The sequence below is a fragment of the Patella vulgata genome, chromosome 8 (assembly GCF_932274485.2).
Source record: "Patella vulgata chromosome 8, xgPatVulg1.2, whole genome shotgun sequence".
In the NCBI taxonomy this organism is placed as follows: Eukaryota; Metazoa; Mollusca; class Gastropoda; family Patellidae; genus Patella; species Patella vulgata.
The window spans coordinates 17450288-17473311 of record NC_065886.2 but is presented as its reverse complement, the minus strand read 5'-3'; the positions used below and the strand labels follow the sequence as shown (position 1 = coordinate 17473311).

Below are 23024 nucleotides of genomic sequence, written 5' to 3'. Positions count from 1 at the left end.
CCAAAATAGTCCAAACTTGGCTATATTTAAACGATGTCTAAAAACACTGTTTTTTACCCAAATTTTTTAACTATATTTAAAATGCTTCACTTTCCATTTGTATATTGTAGTTTGACTATTATTTTGTATTCTTTTGTTTATTTGTATACATGTATGTTTTTTTATAATCATATTTACATTGTAAAGCGCCACAGAGCAGTCAGACTGAGTGAATGTTCAGCACTATAGAAAACGATTATTATTATTACTAAATGGCGTTGGATTTTATTCAGCTTACTTCATTAGTTAAATTCTCATTTGGACCTAAGATATTTCACTGCACAACTATCTCATTTTTGGTGGGAATCACAATACATTCTCCATTGATGCTCTTCAGGTATAGTTTTTGGTGGCACTTTGACATTTTAGGACAAGTTACAGGCAGTGGCGGCGCCAGCCGTCGGTGATTGGAGGGGCAAAGCTGGGGCAAAGTCCAAGGTTAAGGGGGCAAAGGCACGAGCTTTAACTAGGGGTAGGGGGCCTCCCCCAGAAAATTTTGAAAAACAGGTTGCCGGAAATGCAGTCTGGCAGTATTTCAGGCACTGATCGATGAGGTAAAGTGTCAAAAGAACGGACTTGTGAATCACGACGAAGCCCACTCAAGAGTATCAAAGTAGGGAGTCCTCCCCCAGAAAATTTTGAAAAATAGACTGCCGGAAATGCTGTCTTACAGTATTCTGTCAGGCACCGATCGTCGAGATAAATAGATCTGACCAGATACCGTCCGTCGCCTGATCACTAGTTTAGAGAACAAAATGTCAAACGAACGGACTTGCGAACCTCAACGAATTCCCCTTGTGAGCGCCAAAGTAGCGAGTCCATTGGGGACCTCGCCAAGAAAATTTAAAAAAATAGACTGTTGGAAATGCTCTACAACATGCAAGTTCATGACTGAGTGGGGATGTGGGGTTTATTCACCGTAGAAGGTATTGATTACCGAAACGTATTACAAATGCTTTTTTTTATTTTCTAAAATTATTGGGGGGGCAAACAGAGGGCAGACCAGATTAATGGGGGGGCAAATTGGGGACCTCGCCAAGAAAATTTAAAAAAATAGACTGTTGGAAATGCTCTACAACATGCAAGTTCATGACTGAGTGGGGATGTGGGGTTTATTCACCGTAGAAGGTATTGATTACCGAAACGTATTACAAATGCTTTTTTTTATTTTCTAAAATTATTGGGGGGGCAAACAGAGGGCAGACCAGATTAATGGGGGGGCAAATGCCCCCCCTTGCCCCTGCCCCCCACTGGTTACAGGTCCCAAGCACTACTTATCTTCTTGTTCTTCTTCATCTTAGGGGCCACACACATCGAAAAAAGTCTATGGCTCTGCCAATTCAAGTACAATCAACATGAATTTGTACTTTCTGTAAATTATATATTAATAGCGACCACCAAGCAGAAAATAGGCGTGAAGTTTCAAGAGAATTTATAAATGTTTTTGTGGCATTAGAGCATAACAAGCACACATAGACTACAATATAATGATAATAAATAACTATAAATGTGTACATGGAAATCTTTAAGCCTTAATGAACTAGGTATAAACACACTAGTGATTAGTCTGAACTGAATGCACTATTCTGCCCAATCTCAGCATCCTGTGACCTCATATCAATCGAGTCAAGGAATTACCATTGACAGATATATTTGGAAGATGACTGTGTATAGCTGTAATAATTGGTGTGTGTGTTATGCACAGGGAAAGGTATGCTATTCTTTCTAGAACACCTGATACCACTTTTTATTTGAGAGGTTTTCACAACAATTTTTTGTTGGGCTTTTGTATATATATACATGTAATAAAATAATTCAGAATATGAGCATGTTCCACTTATTATTTTATATACAATGTATATTATTATATGTATATAGTGGTAACATTTTTACCAAGATAAAAGAAGTTATGTTATTTATAGTAAGTACTACATGTAGGTATATATAAGTATAGATGAATCATCCATATGGTGATATCAATAAACAAGATGCTTACTGAGATATTACTAGATATATCAACCAGCTAATATTACACATCTTTTACATTATCTGATCGTTCTTACACATTCTTTTTAACATTATATTTAATCATCGTGTACTTGGTTGGATCATGCCCTCATACTAAGGTACATTAGGTGGATAACACATGATAGCACTTAAATGTATCAGTATTAAAGCATTTTAAATATTAAAATAAAAATTTAGATGAAAGTGTCTTTTTGCGAAAAAATCAATCAATTTCATATTGAAAATATTTTGCATCCCTCCAGATAAAAGAACTCAATGCAGGTATAGAGCGCTACTAAACACAGACACTACAGACATAAAAAATTTGAAAAACAATGCATAAAATCAAAATGCCAATGAGAATCAAAAGAAGTCTTGCTTCAAATACCACAAAAGATTTGAAAGCACCAAACCAAAAGAGGTTACAGCACTATTTTTTGTTTTACAAATTTATCTAAATTTGATGATGTGCACTGCACCTGTATCAAAAGATTAATGGATATTGCTTGTGTTTCTAAAAGGAAAGTGCAGTTGCACATGTAAATGATGTCTAAAATAAAATGAGAAAATGTAACATAAATCTTGGATAAGTTTGTTAATAAAAAAAAACCTTATTACATTGAACATATCCTGACAAAATAAAGAACGAGCCAAAATAAACCACATTTATAAAATAAATAAATGTTCATGATCTATTTACATTTGCTGTGATAAAACAGATGACATATATATGTGCCCGTCTGCTGTTAATAATTAAAGCGGGAAAACATAACACCAATATATATCATAAAAACATTGCATATATTTGTATTAAGTAAAAACTACATCAATACGCGATCAAATTGTAGCTATTAGATGTATAAATATGCTGAACTTGTCAGCAAAACCGTATGTTTTATCTGTCAATTTCTGTAACTTATCGAAATGTTTCTACTCTTTGAAAGTTAATCTGAAATTGTGTTCAGAGACTTGGCAAAACTTTTTAAACAAATAACTTCTTTGCTTCAAACATTAGACTAAATATCTAAGACAAGCAACCTTTAAGAGTGAAATATTAAGCCAAAATATCCAAGGAAGAATAAATAAGGGATATTTTTTAACAATGAAATCTGTTCTTTTCAGACTGCATAAACAATAACAACATTACAAACTTGAGTCAACAGAGGGTAAAATTTCAAAAACTTAATTTCTTTGTGCTGGCTACAATTTTGTTTTTTGACATTGCTCAAAATAGAATTGCATAAAAAATATTATGATTGCAGCCAAAAAGAAAGGCTATTAGCTTTTGTTATTGTTATGTAACACACTCTGTATCCCAATGGGGGTTAAAATAAGGTTACTAAACAACACAACTCACATCCAAAAGATACAAAATGCCAGGTAATGAAACATACACTTCATACATGGCAGCATTTACAAGACACTAAAAACTGAAGTAATTAAAATTTGACAGGCTTCTAGTTCTTTCTTGCACCAACATAAACAAAATATGTACCAATAATTTGATGATTCGAGTTATCAGAATTCTTTGAAAATAAACTGGCTTTTTTGTCCCATAACTTTAGAATAACTTACAAATTAACCGAATGATAATTTTAATCTCTAGACGGTCCACAAGTATTTGCATTCAGACACTTAAGTTAAACTGGTTTAGCGTCTGAACGAGCTATTTCACTAGTCTGGTCATAGACACATAGAATGACAAACTAAATAAAGAAAACACAGCTATGAGCGATGAATTTACCAGTAGACACCAATGAATACACAATTGGAATTTCATGGCACACTTAGAAAGATCTTGCGGCACACTGTTTAAGAATCACTGGACAAAATAAATACATACAGACAGGGGTGATGACAGTGTAGGACCCCATTTCAATATGGGTGTATAAAAAGCAACAAAAGAAATCCAACTTGCAAGAGGCAAGGGTCATGTAGTCTATAATTTGCTGATACGCACAGGTATGAACTTCATAATAAATTTCATAGAATAATCCTTAGCAACAAGTTATATAACCAATATGCCAACATGTGTATATGTACCATGAATGTACATTTGTGTAATAATAATAAAATAAAACCAAGTACGAACAATCCAAACCATTAGATAAAATTCAAAGTCCTAAAAAAACGGTATAAGCAAAATTGTGTAATATGGCAAAATAGTGTAATCAGCATATGGACTGTTCACTGCGTACAAAATACACGACAAACAGTGGTAACAGGTGTCCGGAAGAGTAAGCTTACCCTGCCTGGCGCCACACCCGCCATAGCTGCATCCAAACTATTAGGCGAAATCTCGGTAAAATAGCGTGATTGGCCAATGGACTATCGGTATGCAAAATGCACGTGATGAACAGTGTTAATGATGTAGTAGACAGACATTATCAGGGATAGTATACGCGTCAATTAAATATATCTAGAATAATAGCCGAGAGAGACATGTTATATTTACCAATCAAGTCAATATGACGGCCATAAAACTTTTTAAAGGTTTTAATAAGTTTAGTTCGCAAGTATCCCTGTAGTTGAAGCTTAGATGACAAATGCATCGATCTACTTAAAAAATCAGAGACTGGCATATAGGGTCTCACTCATATATGTACAGTTTTCACAAATAAAAATATGAGATACTCTTGACTTCAACAGTTATAATTTACTGCTCAAATATATTTTCAAATTAAAGGAACTAAGCTTTTTGATTCAGGTCCAAATTAAATATTGAATTTGGTTGATCTGTACTATTTCAATTGGTGATGGGACACAATCCATACAGATTAAATACTGTTCTAAAATATTAAGTTGAAGTCAGTTTGTCTGCAAATAATGCTGACATGTGAAGAAAAAGCTTACTGTCTGAAAGTTTTAGCTCAAAGTGTTGAGCTGTTTGGAAATGGGCACCAAAACAGTCAATATGGGATTACATACATGTAACTCTTTAGAATCTGCTCTTTCAATATTTCATTGAGTGACTTGATAAATGCCATTATTTGATACTGTACGTAAACTTTGTCAAGAGAAATACAAAAACATTAATAACCTGCAAAACTCTAAATAGCTACTGGAAAACAACAAACAATAGAAAGTATATAATGGGAAGTTGTCACTGACTACTAATCAAGAAACTCAACTCAAACTCCACCTGAGTGAACTTCAGGTAGTTGCTTTGGACTCAAAACAAAGGGTACGAAGAGTCTTCCATACAACAGTCATAACCAGTTTTATTCTCGGAATATATCTAGAATTTCTCGTGTTATTAAACATTTAAATTTTGGCTTCCCTTTGATGTGGCAATTGACATGCTAAAAAAACAAATGAAAATAAAAGCCTTTGTAGAAATAACTGATATAAAACAAAATCTCCCGAGAATTGAAACAGAAATATATAATACTGACAGCCCGTGAATAAAGACCTCACAATTGGTTTTATGTTATGTAAGTAATCATTGTGTTTACCAAATAATATAAGCATCTTTAGGCCATATGTTCATAAATGTTTCAATAATGCAGAAATCGAGATGACATTGTGTCTCAAGAGAGATTACATCTGCTGGCCTGCATATAAAAAAACAAGTCTGCATAATGCAAACCATACAACACAGCTTTTCAGTTTTTCTCTCTAAATTTTTAACGTAACTTTATCATCTGAGTTGGGTTTTAAGCATGGAGGTGCTGAATAACTGGTGTTTCCATACTTCATATTTGTGTTTTGTGAGGACCAGCTCATGGTTGGTTGGCCCTAAGTGGTGAGAATTGTTTTGAATTGTCTTGGAATATGGCATCACAATTAGAGGTTACCCACATCCCTTACTTTTCACTTCATTTTTGGATGAATTACAGAGAGACTAGTATTGAAAATAACTACATTTGTCAGTAACCAAATGGGAAATTTAATGGAGCTCTGCCTCCATCTTTAGACCACCTTATAACAGTTACCTCCCTTGTGTTCCTATTTGTAATAAATGTGAAATGATCTGTTAAGCATAAAGATATTACAAATAAATTCAAGAAAATATCATTTCAACCTACCTTCATCTATTCTTTTACATCAAACTATTCTCAATCTTTTAAGAGTTACAGAGCTTCACTGAGGTGTACCATTATCTGAAAAAATAACAAACATTATCAACATATGTTTGTCTAATAGGCATTTTTTTCTTTGATGAGTTTTGGTAATTGTAGTTTATGAACTGTTTTATCATCACTGGCAGCTAATAGACCTAATTCAATTAGGGCTAATGTTTGTTCATGAATGTTGATATAGTGTTCCATACCCCTTGCTAACTTCATGGTAATAGATTTTCCTGTTAAAATTAGAGAAGTTCACATACAAGTCAATAAAAACAATACAAAATTGAGGGTGATGTCCCATGCCTCATACTCAAAATTAACAGATGACATTCATTAATTATCCGAGTGATCAAATTGCATTTGTCACTCTCGACAGAAAATGCTCCCAGCTGAACTTATATACAAAGTTGGGTCACTCTCACTCAATTAGAATCACAAGTTATTGTGTTCTAAAGCATCAACAAGTTCAACAATCTGATTCAAATACAGATCTAGATTTCGTTTGGGTTTTATTTATTCTTTCAATGGGCCTGTGGTAGTGGAAGGTCTTGTCAGGTGTCATAGGAGCGACTTTTGACAATGTGACGTCAAACATAGATTAATCAATTAGCGTTGACGTTTCTAGTGGTTTACCCAAAGTTCCGTGCACCTCACGCCAAAAACTTGCCTTTTCATTGGCTAATCCCTCACATCATCCAGACTGTGCGTTATATAACAACACTTCAAGATCCTAGTGTAGTAAAGACAAGTAAAACGAAATTTTGAACTATAATAAACGAAATGAAATAGGAACTGTGTTTTAATCAATTGCTTGCATCTGCAGAAAATGCTCATGATTTAGTCAAGATTGAAATGAAACTATGCGACAAGTTTCATCACTCTCTCTACAATGTATATGTGCCAAGTTATCATGTTCCATAAGCAGAAAATGCTTATCGATCGACTTTCGCCTAACGAACATCTACACCACGTTTGAATATTCCACTTGAGTCAAAGTTATCGTGTCCCAAATTCTTGATTAATTAAACTGCTTATATCTCTTTAACCTAAGTATAAAATCCTCATCATCAAACTCCATCAAGACATTTACATAACAAATGTCAAGTTTGGACATTCTACCTCAAGCTGCTAATCTCTATTTAGTCTATAAAGCAGAAAATACACATGAAACCATACGCTAACTTTTATCACTCTGCTCATTAATATTACAATCAAAGTATTGACTAATCAAATTGCTTATCTTAGCAGAAAATGCTCCTCATCGAACTCAGTTAAGACATTCACAAAAAGAAGATTTTACCTCAATCAGAAGAAGAGTAATTAATGGTTTCCCAGACATGTGACGGGCAGACAGACCAATTTAATATTCTGTTGCTTTCTTTGAAAGCTGGGAGAAAGCTGGGAAACAATAAAAAACAATAAATGTACAGCACATTGACTTTCTGTCACAAATTCTTCTTGATTGCTCCAGGAACTAAATCTTTGAAAGGTGGAGAAGAATTAAAAACGATAAATGTTCAGCATGCAAATTTCTGCAATTGCTACAGGAACTACATGTATATCTTTTGTCATTTAGAGCTGATTGTCTACAGCTGATTCTTTTAATGACAATAGTGGCCATAAAAGAAGGAAATGAGACAGAAACAAATATGTGAGATGGACAGGTTTATGTCTCTTCGATTTTCTTAATGTTTGAGAACTTTGCTTGAACATGCAGACCATACATTTCAGAAAAAAGAACACAACATGTTGAACAATATATAGTTGTAAGTTTCAGTGATAACTAAAGGCTGATGTCTACAAAACGTGACAACTGCAATGACAACTTCATGGTCAGCATGTTGACCAAGAACATCACAGATACATAATAATTTCATGATGTTCTCTTGTGAAGTATAAAGCAGCCTGCATGGAAACCAGAGAAGAAAAACTTGTTTGCGAGCATTTTAGGATGATTTGGTTGAATCAATTTCAAATCAAGCCAGAGAGAGAGAGAGAAAGAGAGAGATGGAGTTTAACTTCCCCTTTTCCCAAACTAGGTAATTTCGGGTCTTTAGCAATGAGAGTTAACCGGAGGACCCGGAGAAAAGTCCCAAGAGGTTGGACAATTGAATCTACTCCTTGTCACATACGAGTGGGGAATTGAAACCATGCCACTTGACTCACTGACAGACCTTATGATTTCATGTGCATGTGTTAAACCACTAGATACCTCACCCCCACCATACCCCCACCCCCCCACTCCAGTGTTAAAACCATGGTTTATAGTTTGTTGAATTTGTCATTGTAATTGTCATGGTGGACATTAACCATTACACTTATTACTAGAAGAAAGAGACAGTTTATGTAATAATATTGAGTTTTAAGATACGTATCACTCCCACCTTGTAACAATTATACTATCAGCAACTCTACACTTACGCAGAACTCTTTTAACACTCCTATTTATTATTCAGCTGTAAAATGAAAACACTGATTGACTTGATTACCTAATATCAAGCTTCACTTACTTCTTTATATAAATTGTATAGGAATGGGAATAGCGATAATATAGCCAATTACATTACACCATCTAATGGCTTCTGCAAACTGATCTATACAAATATTATCATTAGAAATAAGGAAAAACAATAACTATTAAAAAAATACTAGAGTTTTTATTAGCAGAATGTTAAGCTACAAAAACTATGAATATGCCTGTTTTTAAAATGATATTATTACTTAGAATTTATATAGTATGAAATTATGTTTCTCAGAAAAAATTGAAATACAAATTACTCTTAATATACAGAAAGTAATTTTGTTGATGCTAAGTAATGTTGTCTGACTGAAATTAAACACAAATGTATTAAATTACAATAATACACATTTTCAGGTAATAACTTGTCAAAATAAATGACTGTTAATTAAAAAGAGTAAATAATGAGACCATCGTAGTTTCATCAACCTCAATTACCTCTACATCACTACACAAACAACAAATCATGTTATGTTGATGACTACAACATTACTTTTATAAGCTTTTTACCTGTGTTTACCTTCATTTATCACTGTCAGTTAAGCGAAAATGCCTGGTGGAGAAAGGGGGATAATTCAATATTTAAGGCGGATGCAGACCACCATTAAATTTCCCAATCACGATACCTACGATGACTACAATATTGACACATGCGATATATACTTAAACCTACTGTTATAAGCTTTTTACTTGAATTTACCTTTATATATTAGTGTCAGTTAAGTGAAAAAGCTTGATGGAGCAAGGGCGATAATTCACATTTAAGGTGAGCCATAAATACTTTCTCCTTCCCATTAAAATTTTTGCCTTGCTTTAAAATACAAAAGTTTTGTGGGTTGAAAAAAAAACATGGTTTAATTTGCATCCCCATACCAAATTTAATGGAACAAGTTAAACAATTCTAAATCATTAAATAGCATTCAGGGAACATTAAATAGCATTCAGGGAACATTAAATAGCATTCAGGGAACATTAAATATTATTCAGTCTCTCTTGTATACTGACAAATCTTTTATCCACATATTATGCCATCTAAATCTGCTTATTGCAGGTCTTTCTTTTGGCATAAAGGGCATAAGTTTCTAGTGTCTCCTTTACGTTATATCTAACAAAACTAAACTTCTTATACCTTATAATTGATTAAAAATCACTTTCAAACTTTCAGAATGCCGAAACTTCAACTATCTTATCAAGCCAAAATGAGAAGATTAACGATTATAGAATGTTTAGTGATTGACCCTAAAATAGACTTTATAAGACAAGGATTATCCACCTCTAATTATTAGAGAACTATACACGTAACTACCAGGTTCTTGTTTAATCTGTCCACATCAATATTATCCAAGAATGCTATTTATGAATTAATATGAAAAGATGCTTCATGTAATATGATTTTATGTTTTTTGCTCCATGATCCATGAATTTGATTTTAAGTCAATTTATAAATCTTTCTAGCTAAAACAATCAATCTCCATTAATCTAAAACAAGAGTGGAACTCTTTATCCATAGATCGGGTGTCCAATGTATTGGAAAACAGATTAAATTATGAAGTTATTAAAGACATGTATGATCGATTAGTATCTAAATAATATAAATACAGTCAACAATTTGGACCTCTTCTTGAACATTATAAGCTAAACAGTCCTAAATATCAATCAGAGATGGGTGTTGCCATGAACAAAGAGATGAGCCCTAAAGTGAATAGCAGCATAGCCAGATGTAGGGTGGTTCCCTGCAAATATGCAATCAAGCACTAAAAAGAACGAGAATATTTAATCTCCACTCAATTAACATTTGAGATTGCTCCAAATAAAACTAAACAGTCAATACCCTGCCCTACACAATTTCCCATGTAATTCCTTTTTGGGAAAGCTCCAAATAAAGCCAAAATATCAAAATCTTCTCTGGGATATGTCTTCGCTACCCCATGCAGGATTTACCATCTACAGATTCAAATTGCATAATTCAGCTTTTTTGACTCTTTGGTCAAAATCATTTGAGTCAAATTAAAAGAGATATTGTAAACATAAGCAGTCAGAAAAAGCAAGATCATTGAAAACAAGAGTTGTCCCCTTTTTTGAAATCAGGACCCATGATTGTGGATTTTATGATCAGGCCTTCTATAATATCAAGCAATAAATGGTTTGTATAACACACACTCTCTTTCTGATCCCCAGATTCCCGGAAAAACTGATATTCTCCTATACAACATGCAAGTAAAATTTACCCCACACGGGCCCACAGTCTCAGTCATCAAGTACAGCACCAGAATCATGCACTGTATGGTCTTATAACAACAACATTTCCAATACACTAAATGACAATATATTTTTTTTAATCCGGTATATTCAATGTTTTACAAAAGAAAGTTCTTTGAATGAAAACTCAAATGTGTATATTTTAGTAAAACTAATAACGTCTCGACGACAAATATCCTTCAAAATATACTATATAGTATTATGTAAACCAATATTATACTATAAGCGTTACTTACTTGTGAAAGAAAGAGGTAAACAGTAGCACCTGTCTAACTCATTGTGTATACCATTAGTTGAGAGCAGAATGTATTAATATATCTTACCCTAGTATTACTCTCTACTATCATTCTACTTCTACTAAAACCAATATTTAAATGATTAACTTCAGTCAAAATCAAGATAAAACAACATATATTTTGGTGGTTTTCCAAGGTTGCCTGATAATGATAATATATCAAAGCACAGACTTCTGTTTCTTCTATCAAACTTTTTGTAGAAAGTTTAATGTTATACAATATGTATAGTAATCCATTGTAGGTTTATTTAAGAATTTGTGTTTATTAGCACATCAGCACCAACTGGGCTATATTGCTCCAGAGTTTATTTAGTAGGAAAATACCAAACACAAACTATGATGTATTTGTTGGGATGTTGCTGTTATAATTGGTTCATGGCTACCCAATTTCTTTTACCTCCACCCTTCTCTATTTTCTTTTGCCTACACAAGCCCACAAACTTAATTAAGCAATATATAATTATAAATGTTTACCTTTTTATATCCATATTATCTCAATATACAATGATGTCATCTAAATTATTTCTACGGGGGCTAATCTAATTTCTAGAATAAAATTTTCTATAGCACTAAAAGAAAACACCTCCTTGTTGTGAAATATAACAAATAATGTCAACCTTAAAATAGTGGTGCTTACATCTTTAATTTCATTTCAAATGATATATATTTAAAATAACTTACATTTTTAATCATATAACACAGTTAAGACGAGCTAGGAAGCCACCATAAATGTGTGGAGATCTAACAGTTAAATTGTATATTATTATACATGCACCAGTAGATTAATCGCAGTATAACATGAACTAGTATAATGTCGTCTCAGATGAGCTGTTTAATACTTCAAACTTTTCACAGTAACACACACAATCCTTAAAACTCACGGCATAAATCCAATCAGTAGCCTTTTGGTAATTATTATCAATAAAGTTAATATGCACTAGTCTTTAATTAAGCACACTGCTTGACCTCTCTCCATGATACTTAACTGCTTGCAAATTTTGAAAATATTTTCAAAATTACTTCATTCTAGTAAGTGAAACTCAAACACTTTTGTGAAACTGATGATAGCACAATACTGGTACTGCTTTACAAAAACAGCTTAAGTTGTTAGAGACTGTTATTAAAGAATTCACAAGCACACCCAAGGCTGTCACTATCTCTCCGAATTAGGTTAAAAATCAGTTCCAAATAAAAAGAGCATAGAACTCAGTGGGGAGGCAAGAGTCAGTCTATGGGTGTACGAGAAATGATATGATACTTGATGACTGGATGTTCAAATGCAACACACAAATATTTGGCACTCGAGCTGTCCTCACAGAAAAATCAATGAAAAATCAGCAAACTGGCTTCGTGGTTCTGTTCACTTGACTAAGAGGTATAGATTTTAGATGGTCAGAAGCTAACAAGACTTTTGGTCAGTGAGTGACCAACCTGAGGTCCGCCGAGGGAAATCAATAAATCTCTATGATTAGCACTGATTCTACAAATCCCAACATTATCCTGCAGCTATAATTAACCACAAAAAGCCTGCTATAAAATCATCCCACTCCTATTACCTTGAATTACCACATGTTAGTTTAGACTTAGAGCTACCCACATCAATGGAATAAGTTACCGTACTCATCTAATTTCCTTCCTAGACATATATTGTACCAAAACCTAATGAACATCTCAATTTCTTATTTTAAAGGGGAGAGAGAGAGACAGAGAGAAATGGGGTTTAACATCCACTCGACACAAACTAGGTCATTTCAGGACTAACATATGATTCAATTTTATTTCAATAATTCACTTGCACGTACATGTACAGGTTTTTAGCAGTGGGAGGAAACACCCACGAGGATGGACAGGCGACCCTACTCCTTGTCACATACAAGCAGGGAATCGAAACCATGCCAGCTGACTCAATGACAGACCTTATGATACAGCGCACACATGCTAACCATTCAGTCATCCAACACAATTTTTTTTGAATATAGCAGGTGAAATTGTGTGTGTGTGTGTGGCTGGGGTGGGTGTCCTAGGTCGGTACAACTGTATGTATCTGAAGTTCCATGACACATTTTAGCAGAAATACAAACTTTCAGTTTCCATAAATTTCTCAAATTTATTGATATCTTTACAAGTAAGTGCCGTGATATCCAATAGGCTACATGTCTTGCATAGGGTCTTGTGGTTATCAAACCACCGATTAAATTGAGCTACATAAAACTTTAAAGCATATCTAACGACCACTTACATGTACAATATCTGGGACTGCTCATTTAATGTGACTGAAATGTAAAACTAGAAGGCTACCAAAATGATTAAAGGAAAAAATACTGCAAGAAATTAAAGAAAGCTGAAGGGTCAATATAAATGCATACTGAAATGAATGCAACTTGTTATAAATTACTCCTGTCTAAAATAAGTGGCTTCTTGTAAGATAGCCTATTAAGTACTTAATCTCTGTTGATTAGTATTGTATTGTATACTATTCAAAAAAAGTAGGGGATATTTGATTTTGGGGGCATAATACTAAAATATGCAAATGACTACGAAAAAAGTCACTATAGAACCTAACAGAAGAAACATTTCCAGTTACATGTGACGCCCAAACGCACCAATAGCTACCGCATGGAATGCAGGTGATGCTTGGGATCATCATGGGGGTCCAACCCAAGATTTGCACGACTCTGACTTTGAATGTTACAGTCATTGTGGCATTGAATTCCAGGGTGGAAACATCAGTTTAATTGTTTTAGTGACCAGAAAACAAATTTTGATATGCGTCGGCTTACCCAAAATGAAAGGTTACGTGCCCTTGGCATGCTACAGATCGGCACAACACAGGCGGTTGTGGCGCGGACGATGAATGTTTCTCAGTCTGTCATAAGCAGGCTATGGTCCAGATACCGTGATACACAATCTGTACAGGACAGACCACGCTCAGGTCGACCAAGGGCGACAACTCAAGGCCAGGATCGATTTATCCGTACCTTGGCCTTGAGAAATCGTGTCATCACAGCAAATCAGATCAGCGCTCGTCTTCAAACAGACACTGGTGTGAGAGTGAGTGGCCAGACGATTCGTAATCGACTGCATAGGGGTCACCTTCGCGCCCGACGTCCTCGCGTGATCCCTTGTTTGAGAGATCATCACATTCAGGCAAGACGTCGTTGGTGTAGGGATCGCCAACACTGGGATAATCGACGCTGGAGCAATGTGATGTTTTCAGATGAGTCAAGGTTCACTGTTGATTTTTTGGACAGACGTAGGAGGGTGTGGCGTCGTCGAAACGAGCGCTTCCAAGACGTTAACGTCATCAGACATGATCGATTTGGGGGTGGTTCTGTTATTGTGTGGGGAGGCATCACTGTTGCTGGAAGAACGGCTTTACATGTTGTTGCAGGGCGTGTTACAGGCCAGTACTACCGGGACAACATCTTGGCAGTCCATGTTGTGCCGTTCGCACGACGTCATGGCCGCCGTTTCATCTTCCAGGATGACAACGCAAGATGTCACAGGGCCAGGATCGTTACAGGTTACCTCCAACAACAGAACATCACCACATTACCTTGGCCAGCACTGAGTCCCGACCTCTCCCCCATCGAGCATGTCTGGGACATGCTTGGACAGAGGTTACGTCAACGTCAACAACGTCCTGCCAATGTCCAAGAACTTGCTGCTGCGTTGCAACAGGAATGGTACAATCTGGACCAAAATGACCTTAGACGTCTCATTAGGATTATGCCACGTCGGATCAATGCTTGTTTGGCAAACAGAGGAGGATTTGCCCGTTACTGACTTGGTTGTGATGCTGTGGTAACTTTGCTGTTTGACCCCGGGTATCATTTAACCCTTATAATGGTCAGTCTGTGCCTTACTTAGTCTAACGATCATTTGGAATAAATCGATGAATGTGAACTTCATTTCATTTTGTCATTTGTTTCTTCGTCAGTTTCATTAGGTGACTTTAATAACACTTAAAAATCAAATATCCCCTACTTTTTTTGAATAGTATATTTGACAATGCTACAGAACTATTTTTTATGTCCAGTTAATAAAAATACATCTTAAAATTAAAGATAATTTCCTGTGTACAAACTGTGTGATTTACTGATATATTTTGACTAAAAACATAATCAAAGTAATTAATCTATCAAAAATTTGCTTCAAATCCTTCATAAAACTATTTTTATGTAGGAATATACCTCAAGCTACATGGATAAATAACCTGTTGTTAGATGCCATGTCTGTCACCTCACTTTGTTGGGGGAGGGTCATTTTTCAGAATGTATTTTTCATTACTGACTGTCCATTTACCATACATATTGAGGCCTAAGTAAATTCTTAATTATTTTCGGTCAACTTCTTTTCCGCTGTTCAACTGCAGAGTCTTTTGTATGTTGACACCCCTCAATGTTCCCAAAACAGCCTAACTATTTGATCCAGACATAACAACCACTCCCTCAGTCAAGCTAGCACATAATAAGCTGGCTGACAACAGTCGGATTGCCAGTTAGTGATACCCTGACACTTTTGCAGTGCTTGCCCCGTGGGTGTTTTTTTCGGGTAATCCAGTATTTTACTAGTAAGATTGGGTGTCTATACTTTCCATATACCAAATTTGTCATACTTTTATTGGAAATAACCACTCAATAAATACTTTCGAGACAATGTACATGTATCTTTAAAGTATCTGGTGATGGATCGCATTAAATACATGCAACATTCATTTCTTGTTTTTCAGTACAATTTTATGGCATGTCATACACTGTACATGTGATATGGATGTATTTAATGTTTAAATATTTGTGTACATTATGTACATAATCTGAAAGGTTTCAGCAAACAGTCATGATAATAAGAACAACAAAAATGGAAATCGGTTCTTTCAAATCACATGACTTGTGGTTTAAAACTTGACTGACTGCCGGCTGAAAAAAATCAAAATTGTGAAATCTGTATTCACTGAAATGAGCTTCTATTCTTTGTGTAAAGTCAATAAAGGAAAAAGATTTAAAGAGGACTCCTAAAAGCAGTCCCTGTTTTTAAAGCATATACTCATGGATTAAAATGGTCTTAGGAATACAAATCAAAAGCCAATATATGAATAAATAACCCAATAATCCAGTTCCACATCAATATATTGAGCTGTTCGCACAGGACTACTGTCTGAACCATCGTAAATTTTAAACGGATTTCTTCGATTATAAGCAACTACTTGACTTTGGTTATTATAAACTTACCTCCGGTTAAATAAAATCCATTGTACAACTAAATATCCCAGCGAATAAAAAAGTTCTCTCTTATAAAATTGAATTCCTCACAAACTTGGACATAGAAAAAAACAAAAATGGAAGCTAATTACGTCACTTATCTGGACAGATCATTTTGTATAAGGGAGTCTCAGAAAGGCTTGTCTATCGTAACGGTGTTTGGCTGTTATATGACAATTCAAATTTTGTGTATGAATAAGCTATTGCTCTCGGACCCAGTAATGAGTTTGGGCATTTACAAACATATACGCTCGTAGTCCGTTATTTTGTTTCCGTCTTGTATTAATTATTTGGTTAGAGAGTTGGGTAGGATTATTTCTTTTGAACACAGGACGTGCAGAATAAAAAGAACGACAGTCCTTTAATATTTACAGTCAATTAACCTCGGCCATCTGCTGTAGCCGGGGTAAATCTGTAAATGCCGATGTATTTTACATTTGCCTCGGGAAAATTAATAGCCGGGGCCATAGAATCATTTAATAGGTATATAACGTTATTAATTTTTTTTATATATAAATACCAAAAATTATTATCAACAACCAATCATACCGCACATCGTTTTAATTATCGGCAGATAGTTCCATGTCTTTCTATTTCTCTTCGAATATTATTTCCGTTGTGCAAAAACTGTTCAGAATTTTGCGTCTCGGTAACACAATTAATTTCTGAAAATCCCGGCTTCGTTTTGAAATTCACAGGGCAATGTTTCAATACGATTGTACTCTCAGTTATTAACTCCAGGCCTATATTAATCACAAGTACAACTCCATTTTGAAATCCATAGAGAATGGAATTTTCTGATGGCATTTCGTAGATCACGATCATGCCAATCAATGCTTTGAATTCTATTGAATGCTACACAAATGCAGTGAAAATAGTTAAATTTAGCACGAAACTTGCGTGAGTTTTTCCCACAGTCTGCATAATTAACACACAAGACCCAATAATACACGCAATCTGAGATACCTCTTTTGACAAGTGATTTTTTGTTTTAAATACATTTTTATATTGACAATAAACATGTTTAGATATCCCGAATTGTTCTGTTTCGATTTCAGTATCTGTCGAATAAGTAAAAAAAAGAAATTTAATCAGGAATATTATTGACGTGAACAGTCGGAACGTGAATTTCATAGTTTTTGGGGTTATCATAAAACTTTGAAAATGGACTAACAACCACAGAGCATTGGGATTAGATGCCGCGTTATGAAATATTATCAATTAAAATTATGAAATAAAGTGTATTTATTTATAAATGTTAGCCACAGAGTTGCATATAATTGACAGGGATGTAGGGCCTAATATAATTCATTAAAATATGTATAACATATAGGGTATTTACAGTTATGGGGTGATGATGATGTGAAAAGCAATATTTACGAGTATTCGTGTAATCGGTGATATATTCATTGTGAATAAAATTGTTTCCAAATTAATTTTATTGTCTTCAGATGCCATTATTCAGTAGTTTGTTCACAATCGACGAAATCGGTTTATAATTTACCACAGTTCAGACAGTAGGGTGAAGATTTCTAAGAATCTTTCACACAGAATTAACAAGTTTCCTTTTTAAATGATTATTGTTAATTACTTTCAAATTTAGCAATCAAACAGTAAGGTCGATAATACCTGTGTCAATCCCAAAATAAATAGATGACACAATTACCTTCTTATATCAAACTGCTTGTCACTCTGCTTAACCTGAGCAAAAAATTTGTCATGATATGGATGCAATGAAACTATACACCACGTTTTCATCACTCTGATTCAATTAGAATCAAAGCCATATTGTGTCCCAAAGTCATTAAATCCTAAAGCATTGATGAAACAAATTGTTTAACCTGTGCAGAATATGCTTATTATTAAACCAAGCAAGATATTCACATAATGAACACCTCAATTAGAAGCTGAGTTATTTCTGTTCCAAAATTTTACCCAATCAAATTGGTTATCTCTGCTTAGGCTCAGTAGAAAATGCTCATCATTGGACTAAGTCAAAGTATTGACATAATGAAACTTTTATAATACACCCAAGTTTCATTACTCAGCACCCTCCCTCAATTAGAATAGAAGTTATTGTGCTCAAAGTCTCAACCAATGATATTGCTAAACCTGAGAAGATTTATATTTCGTTTTGTTTTTTTATACTTTCCATGACGTCCACATTAAGATCTGACCGGTTGTAATTAGAGGTCGCATCAGAGGTAATACATGTACAAGCGACTTTTTACCCTGTACCCTCTATTGCATTCACAGGTTTTTAGAAATGGGAGGTAACTGTACTGGAACAGAAGGTAGAGAAACTGAATATTATTTGGCTTCATCCTGTCACGACGCCAATGCTGAACATCAAATTGGAAAAAATCTGTTAAAAATTGTAGCCATTATTATGTTCACAAGGTTTTCAGAAAAGGAGGTAACTCCGAAACAGAAGGTCGTGAAAAGCTGAATATCAAGAGAGTTTTTCTTCCCCTGACCCCAATTCTTCACCAAAAATTTGAAAACAAATCATTAAAAAACAGTACCATCTATTGTGATTGCAAGGTTTCAAGAAAACCAGGCGATAACTCTGGAGCATGCCAAAGAATGGTGACATAGAGTCTGTCATCTCATGACTACAATGCTTCACATCAAATTTGAAATAAAACTGTTAGAGTTAAGAACTCTAGTTCATAGCCAATTGTTGACAACTGGGCCAATAGGGTTATAATAACATAATACACACAGACTGAAATCTGTACATGTACAAATAAAAATACTCATCAAACTCAGTCTTACATTCACCTAATGAACATTTACACCAAGTTGAGACATTCTATCAGTACTAGTAACTACCACACTTAGAAGCAGAGTCATTGTGTTCCAGAAAGTCTAATGGACAGACAAAACATGCCAAGACAAACCCAATTTATTATTCAAGCCATACACCTTATTAAAATCTAATCGAAGTAACTTAATTTAAATCAGAGTTATTGTGTTCCAGTCCTGACTCAATCAAATGGCTTATTGTATTGCTACTTAGAGAAGTAGAAAAATCTCATCATCAAACTTAGTTGGGATACAGAGCACTCTATCTCAATAAGAAACAAATTTATTGTATTCCAATGTCTCAACCAGTTTTAAAAGTGCTAATTCTCTGGAACCTAGAATGGGCGAGAATGGGTCAAATTGATTTACATTTAATTTTTAAAACTGTTATCGTAATTTCTAATCAGTTTTGTTCGTTGAATTGCAGTCGCTCTCATCTGGTTAGTCTGGTCTACACAGGAAATAAGGTTTGACATTTCACTTATGCACTAAGGTTTAGCCTCATTTATCAAGACGACCCATTACAATTTGTGCTCACTGTTTTTTAAATAATGGATATCAGGAGACCATAATTTCCCTTTAAGTTAACAACATCACTACAGATACAATTTTCAAGGGCTTAATATGCCTTAATCTTATATAAATTATCAATTAGAGATTTATTAACTTGACAAGAACATAATCAACTCTCAATGCCATCAGATGGCTCTGATTTTAAGTAGATTAGAACGGTTCGGACATTTAATGATTTCATTTAAAATGGGAAACCGAGGCCAAGTCTTGAATATACCAATACCGTGGTTATGATAATAAACAATCAAAATTAAAGATAACGGAATGTTTCAGCTGTCAATACAGTCATGGTTGGTTGAGAACTTACCTATCAAATCCCCCTTTTAACCTGTCACTATTTTGGCGGGGTTGAGGGGTCGCGGTGGCTCAGTTAGTAAGATCGATAAAGTCAGTGGTGCACACAGAATAGTACAATGTTAAAACCCAATTCCATTTCATTTTTATTTTTGGGATTGAGAGAATTCAATTCCAGAACTAGGGTGACCCACCATAAATAAATATCTCCAAATATCTCGACAATTACGCCACAATATTTATATATATGCCAAGCCTCAAATCAGTTTCAGACAATTATAGTCACTAAATAAACGATCATGTTGTACTTAATAAGCTATGACCATTAATCATCTATCAATAATAGACTGAAAACTGGTTCCAAGTGTCGTCCATAACATCCAGACACTTTTGAGTAAAAGATAGGTTACGTGCCTTGTTTTGAAATTAGTCTCGCTTAACCAGTCTATCGACCATTCTACGTCTAATTGACAAGTCGGGATAATCAAGACTACTTTTTTACGAAACATAACAGAAAGCTAGAACAAGAAATTGAATTTAGAAATAAGCACTTTAGCCAACTCAACAATTGTTTTAAGAAACTTGTAAAAGTAAAATGAAACTACTGCTAGTATCATGTTCCTGCTAACGAAAGTGATTCAGAGATATTATTTGTACTAAACCAAAAGATGCCGCTCTTAACGTTACAGTTAATGATAAAGCAATTTAAAAAATAAAACAAAGGTAATTTTTAAAGCTGCTGTAATAATCAAAAAGCTAAATTTTACTGCTATTCAAAATCGTCAACAATAGATTTTTTACGGCTGTAATACATGTAGTTGATATATTTGTAGAGAATTGCACGTGCCATGGCTATTTATCGACTCAAAGAGAGTGCGGGGTAGTCAGAAATCAGTTCGAGACACGCAACTGAAGCGTGCACATTTAGCCGTGTCGAGACCAACTTTCTGTAGTGTGCACAGGTCACCCTACCAGAACTTTCAATCGAGTATCGCCTTTTGAGTGACTTTACATACATCAGCTCCAAAATTTATTATTTCTTAATTATGAAAAATAAACAACACAGCAACCAGACACAGTTTTAAATTGTTTTACGCAATAATATATACACGTCTTGTTCATAACTTCATGTTAATATTTTTGTTAACACATTTTATTTTTAGATCTTTAAAAAAGTTTTGTTAATTTAGCTTGAAAGGCTATGTTAATGTAAACATTTATTTATATAAAATAGATAACTTAATAAAACAAATGACAACAATCACATTCACAAAGTATTTGAACTACATTTATTATATGACTATTGTCTCTTACCTGCCTTGTATCTGTAGGTCTACTCTTTTTAGTGTTTTATTTCTGTGTATTTCAGGAATGAGGTCAATAGCATTAAAGGGAAGTAAGTGGCCTTTTCCATTCAAAACTTCCTGTTGAATAGTCTAAAAAACGAACAGGGATTCAAAACAATGTATATTAAAAACTGAAAAGCATCATATTTGCATTTTTATGACTTGTTGATTGTCTTATAACTTCATACTATATTATCTATGTAGTTAACTATATATACAATAATTTTTTGTAAAAATATAGAGAATTATATAAAACAAAAATTACTGAAATTCTGATCCAGATTTTAGAAACAACCAACTTTGCAAACATGGCGACTACCATTGCAGTTCGTACAAGGAAAAGTCGTCGAGGTATTATTCGGATTTCTAACATATTTGTGGAGTTTTATAATCATTCATGCAAATAAATCGTATACTAAATATTATTTTTACATTTGACATTCATACCAGAGTCATTGGTATAATATTTCAGCCCCCATCTTGTGAGATAAACCGGCGCTAGTAATTATAATTATATAAATTAGTCAGTTCGTTTCATCATCATCATCTAGGACTAGGAGGCCTTTGTAGGTCAATGACCTTCTGGCCTCTCAGTCCTTCGGACAAAATGATTCATAGTTCTTAGTAAAATCCTAAATAGATTGATCTGTTATTAAAGAACTGGCAATATAATCAATGTGGGATAGATAAAGTTTAACGTTAACTATATGGGTAGATGTCCTGTGGCAGTGCTTTATTATACTAGCATGTGCCAACCAAAATTCAATTTTTGAGCTACAGACCTGAAATTTTGCACACAGTTAGAAAAACACCTGAGAATCATTAATCTTTTTCAATTATGACAATCGGTTCATAACTTTGTTTTTTGTAGCTAATTTTATATACCCATACGTAAGCAGCGTTTTCCCAAAATCCGTCAAAAACAGGCAAAATCGAAAAAATAATATTTTGACTAACTGAATGACTTTGGAACAGACTCAAATTGTACACAGATGTTCTAGAGACACACATTTACTAAAATCAACCACAAAAATATTGTTTTTACCTTTTATTTTGACAAAATTTAAAGCAAATCGGACATATTTTGTTCCGAAAAAACATAAAAATAATAACTATAAAAAAAAATCAGTAAAAATAGTGGAAATTGTTTTTTGATGATTAAATGGAAACTGGAAACATGTTCTCATGGACAGCTATGAAATATCCATGTTCTCGTGGACAGCTATGAGTATGAAATATCAAAAAATAAAATTATCAAAATAAATGCACTGAATCATAACTAACAAAACTCCAGAATTGAAGTTTTCAGTATAAAAATATAAAAAAACACAACAATTCAGCTAAATATCTACAAAATATTCTGCTTATACTGAAAAAGTTTTGTAAATATGATTAAACAATACTGATAAAATGAAGGAAAACAGGCTGGAATACATGATACATGAGTTAATAATACATGAGTTAATATTAATAATCTATATACTATATGTTAAATAATAAAAATATTGAGACAAACAAGATGAAAAACAAGGTATAAAGAAGTTAACTACAGGT

The 23024-nt window shown here is 34.0% G+C and overlaps 1 protein-coding gene across 1 annotated transcript in view; it reads right to left on the bottom strand.

Moving 5' to 3' along the window:
- LOC126829335 (kelch-like protein 5) overlaps positions 1-21534 on the bottom strand; it is a 79331-nt gene extending 57797 nt beyond the window's left edge. The window contains exons 1-2 of the mRNA XM_050559137.2: positions 21439-21534; positions 6075-6149 (exon numbers count right to left, since the gene is read on the bottom strand). The gene's annotated coding sequence lies outside the window, so the exon portion shown is untranslated. The remainder of the gene's footprint in view (positions 1-6074; positions 6150-21438) is intronic.
- Positions 21535-23024: the final 1490 nt, after the last annotated feature.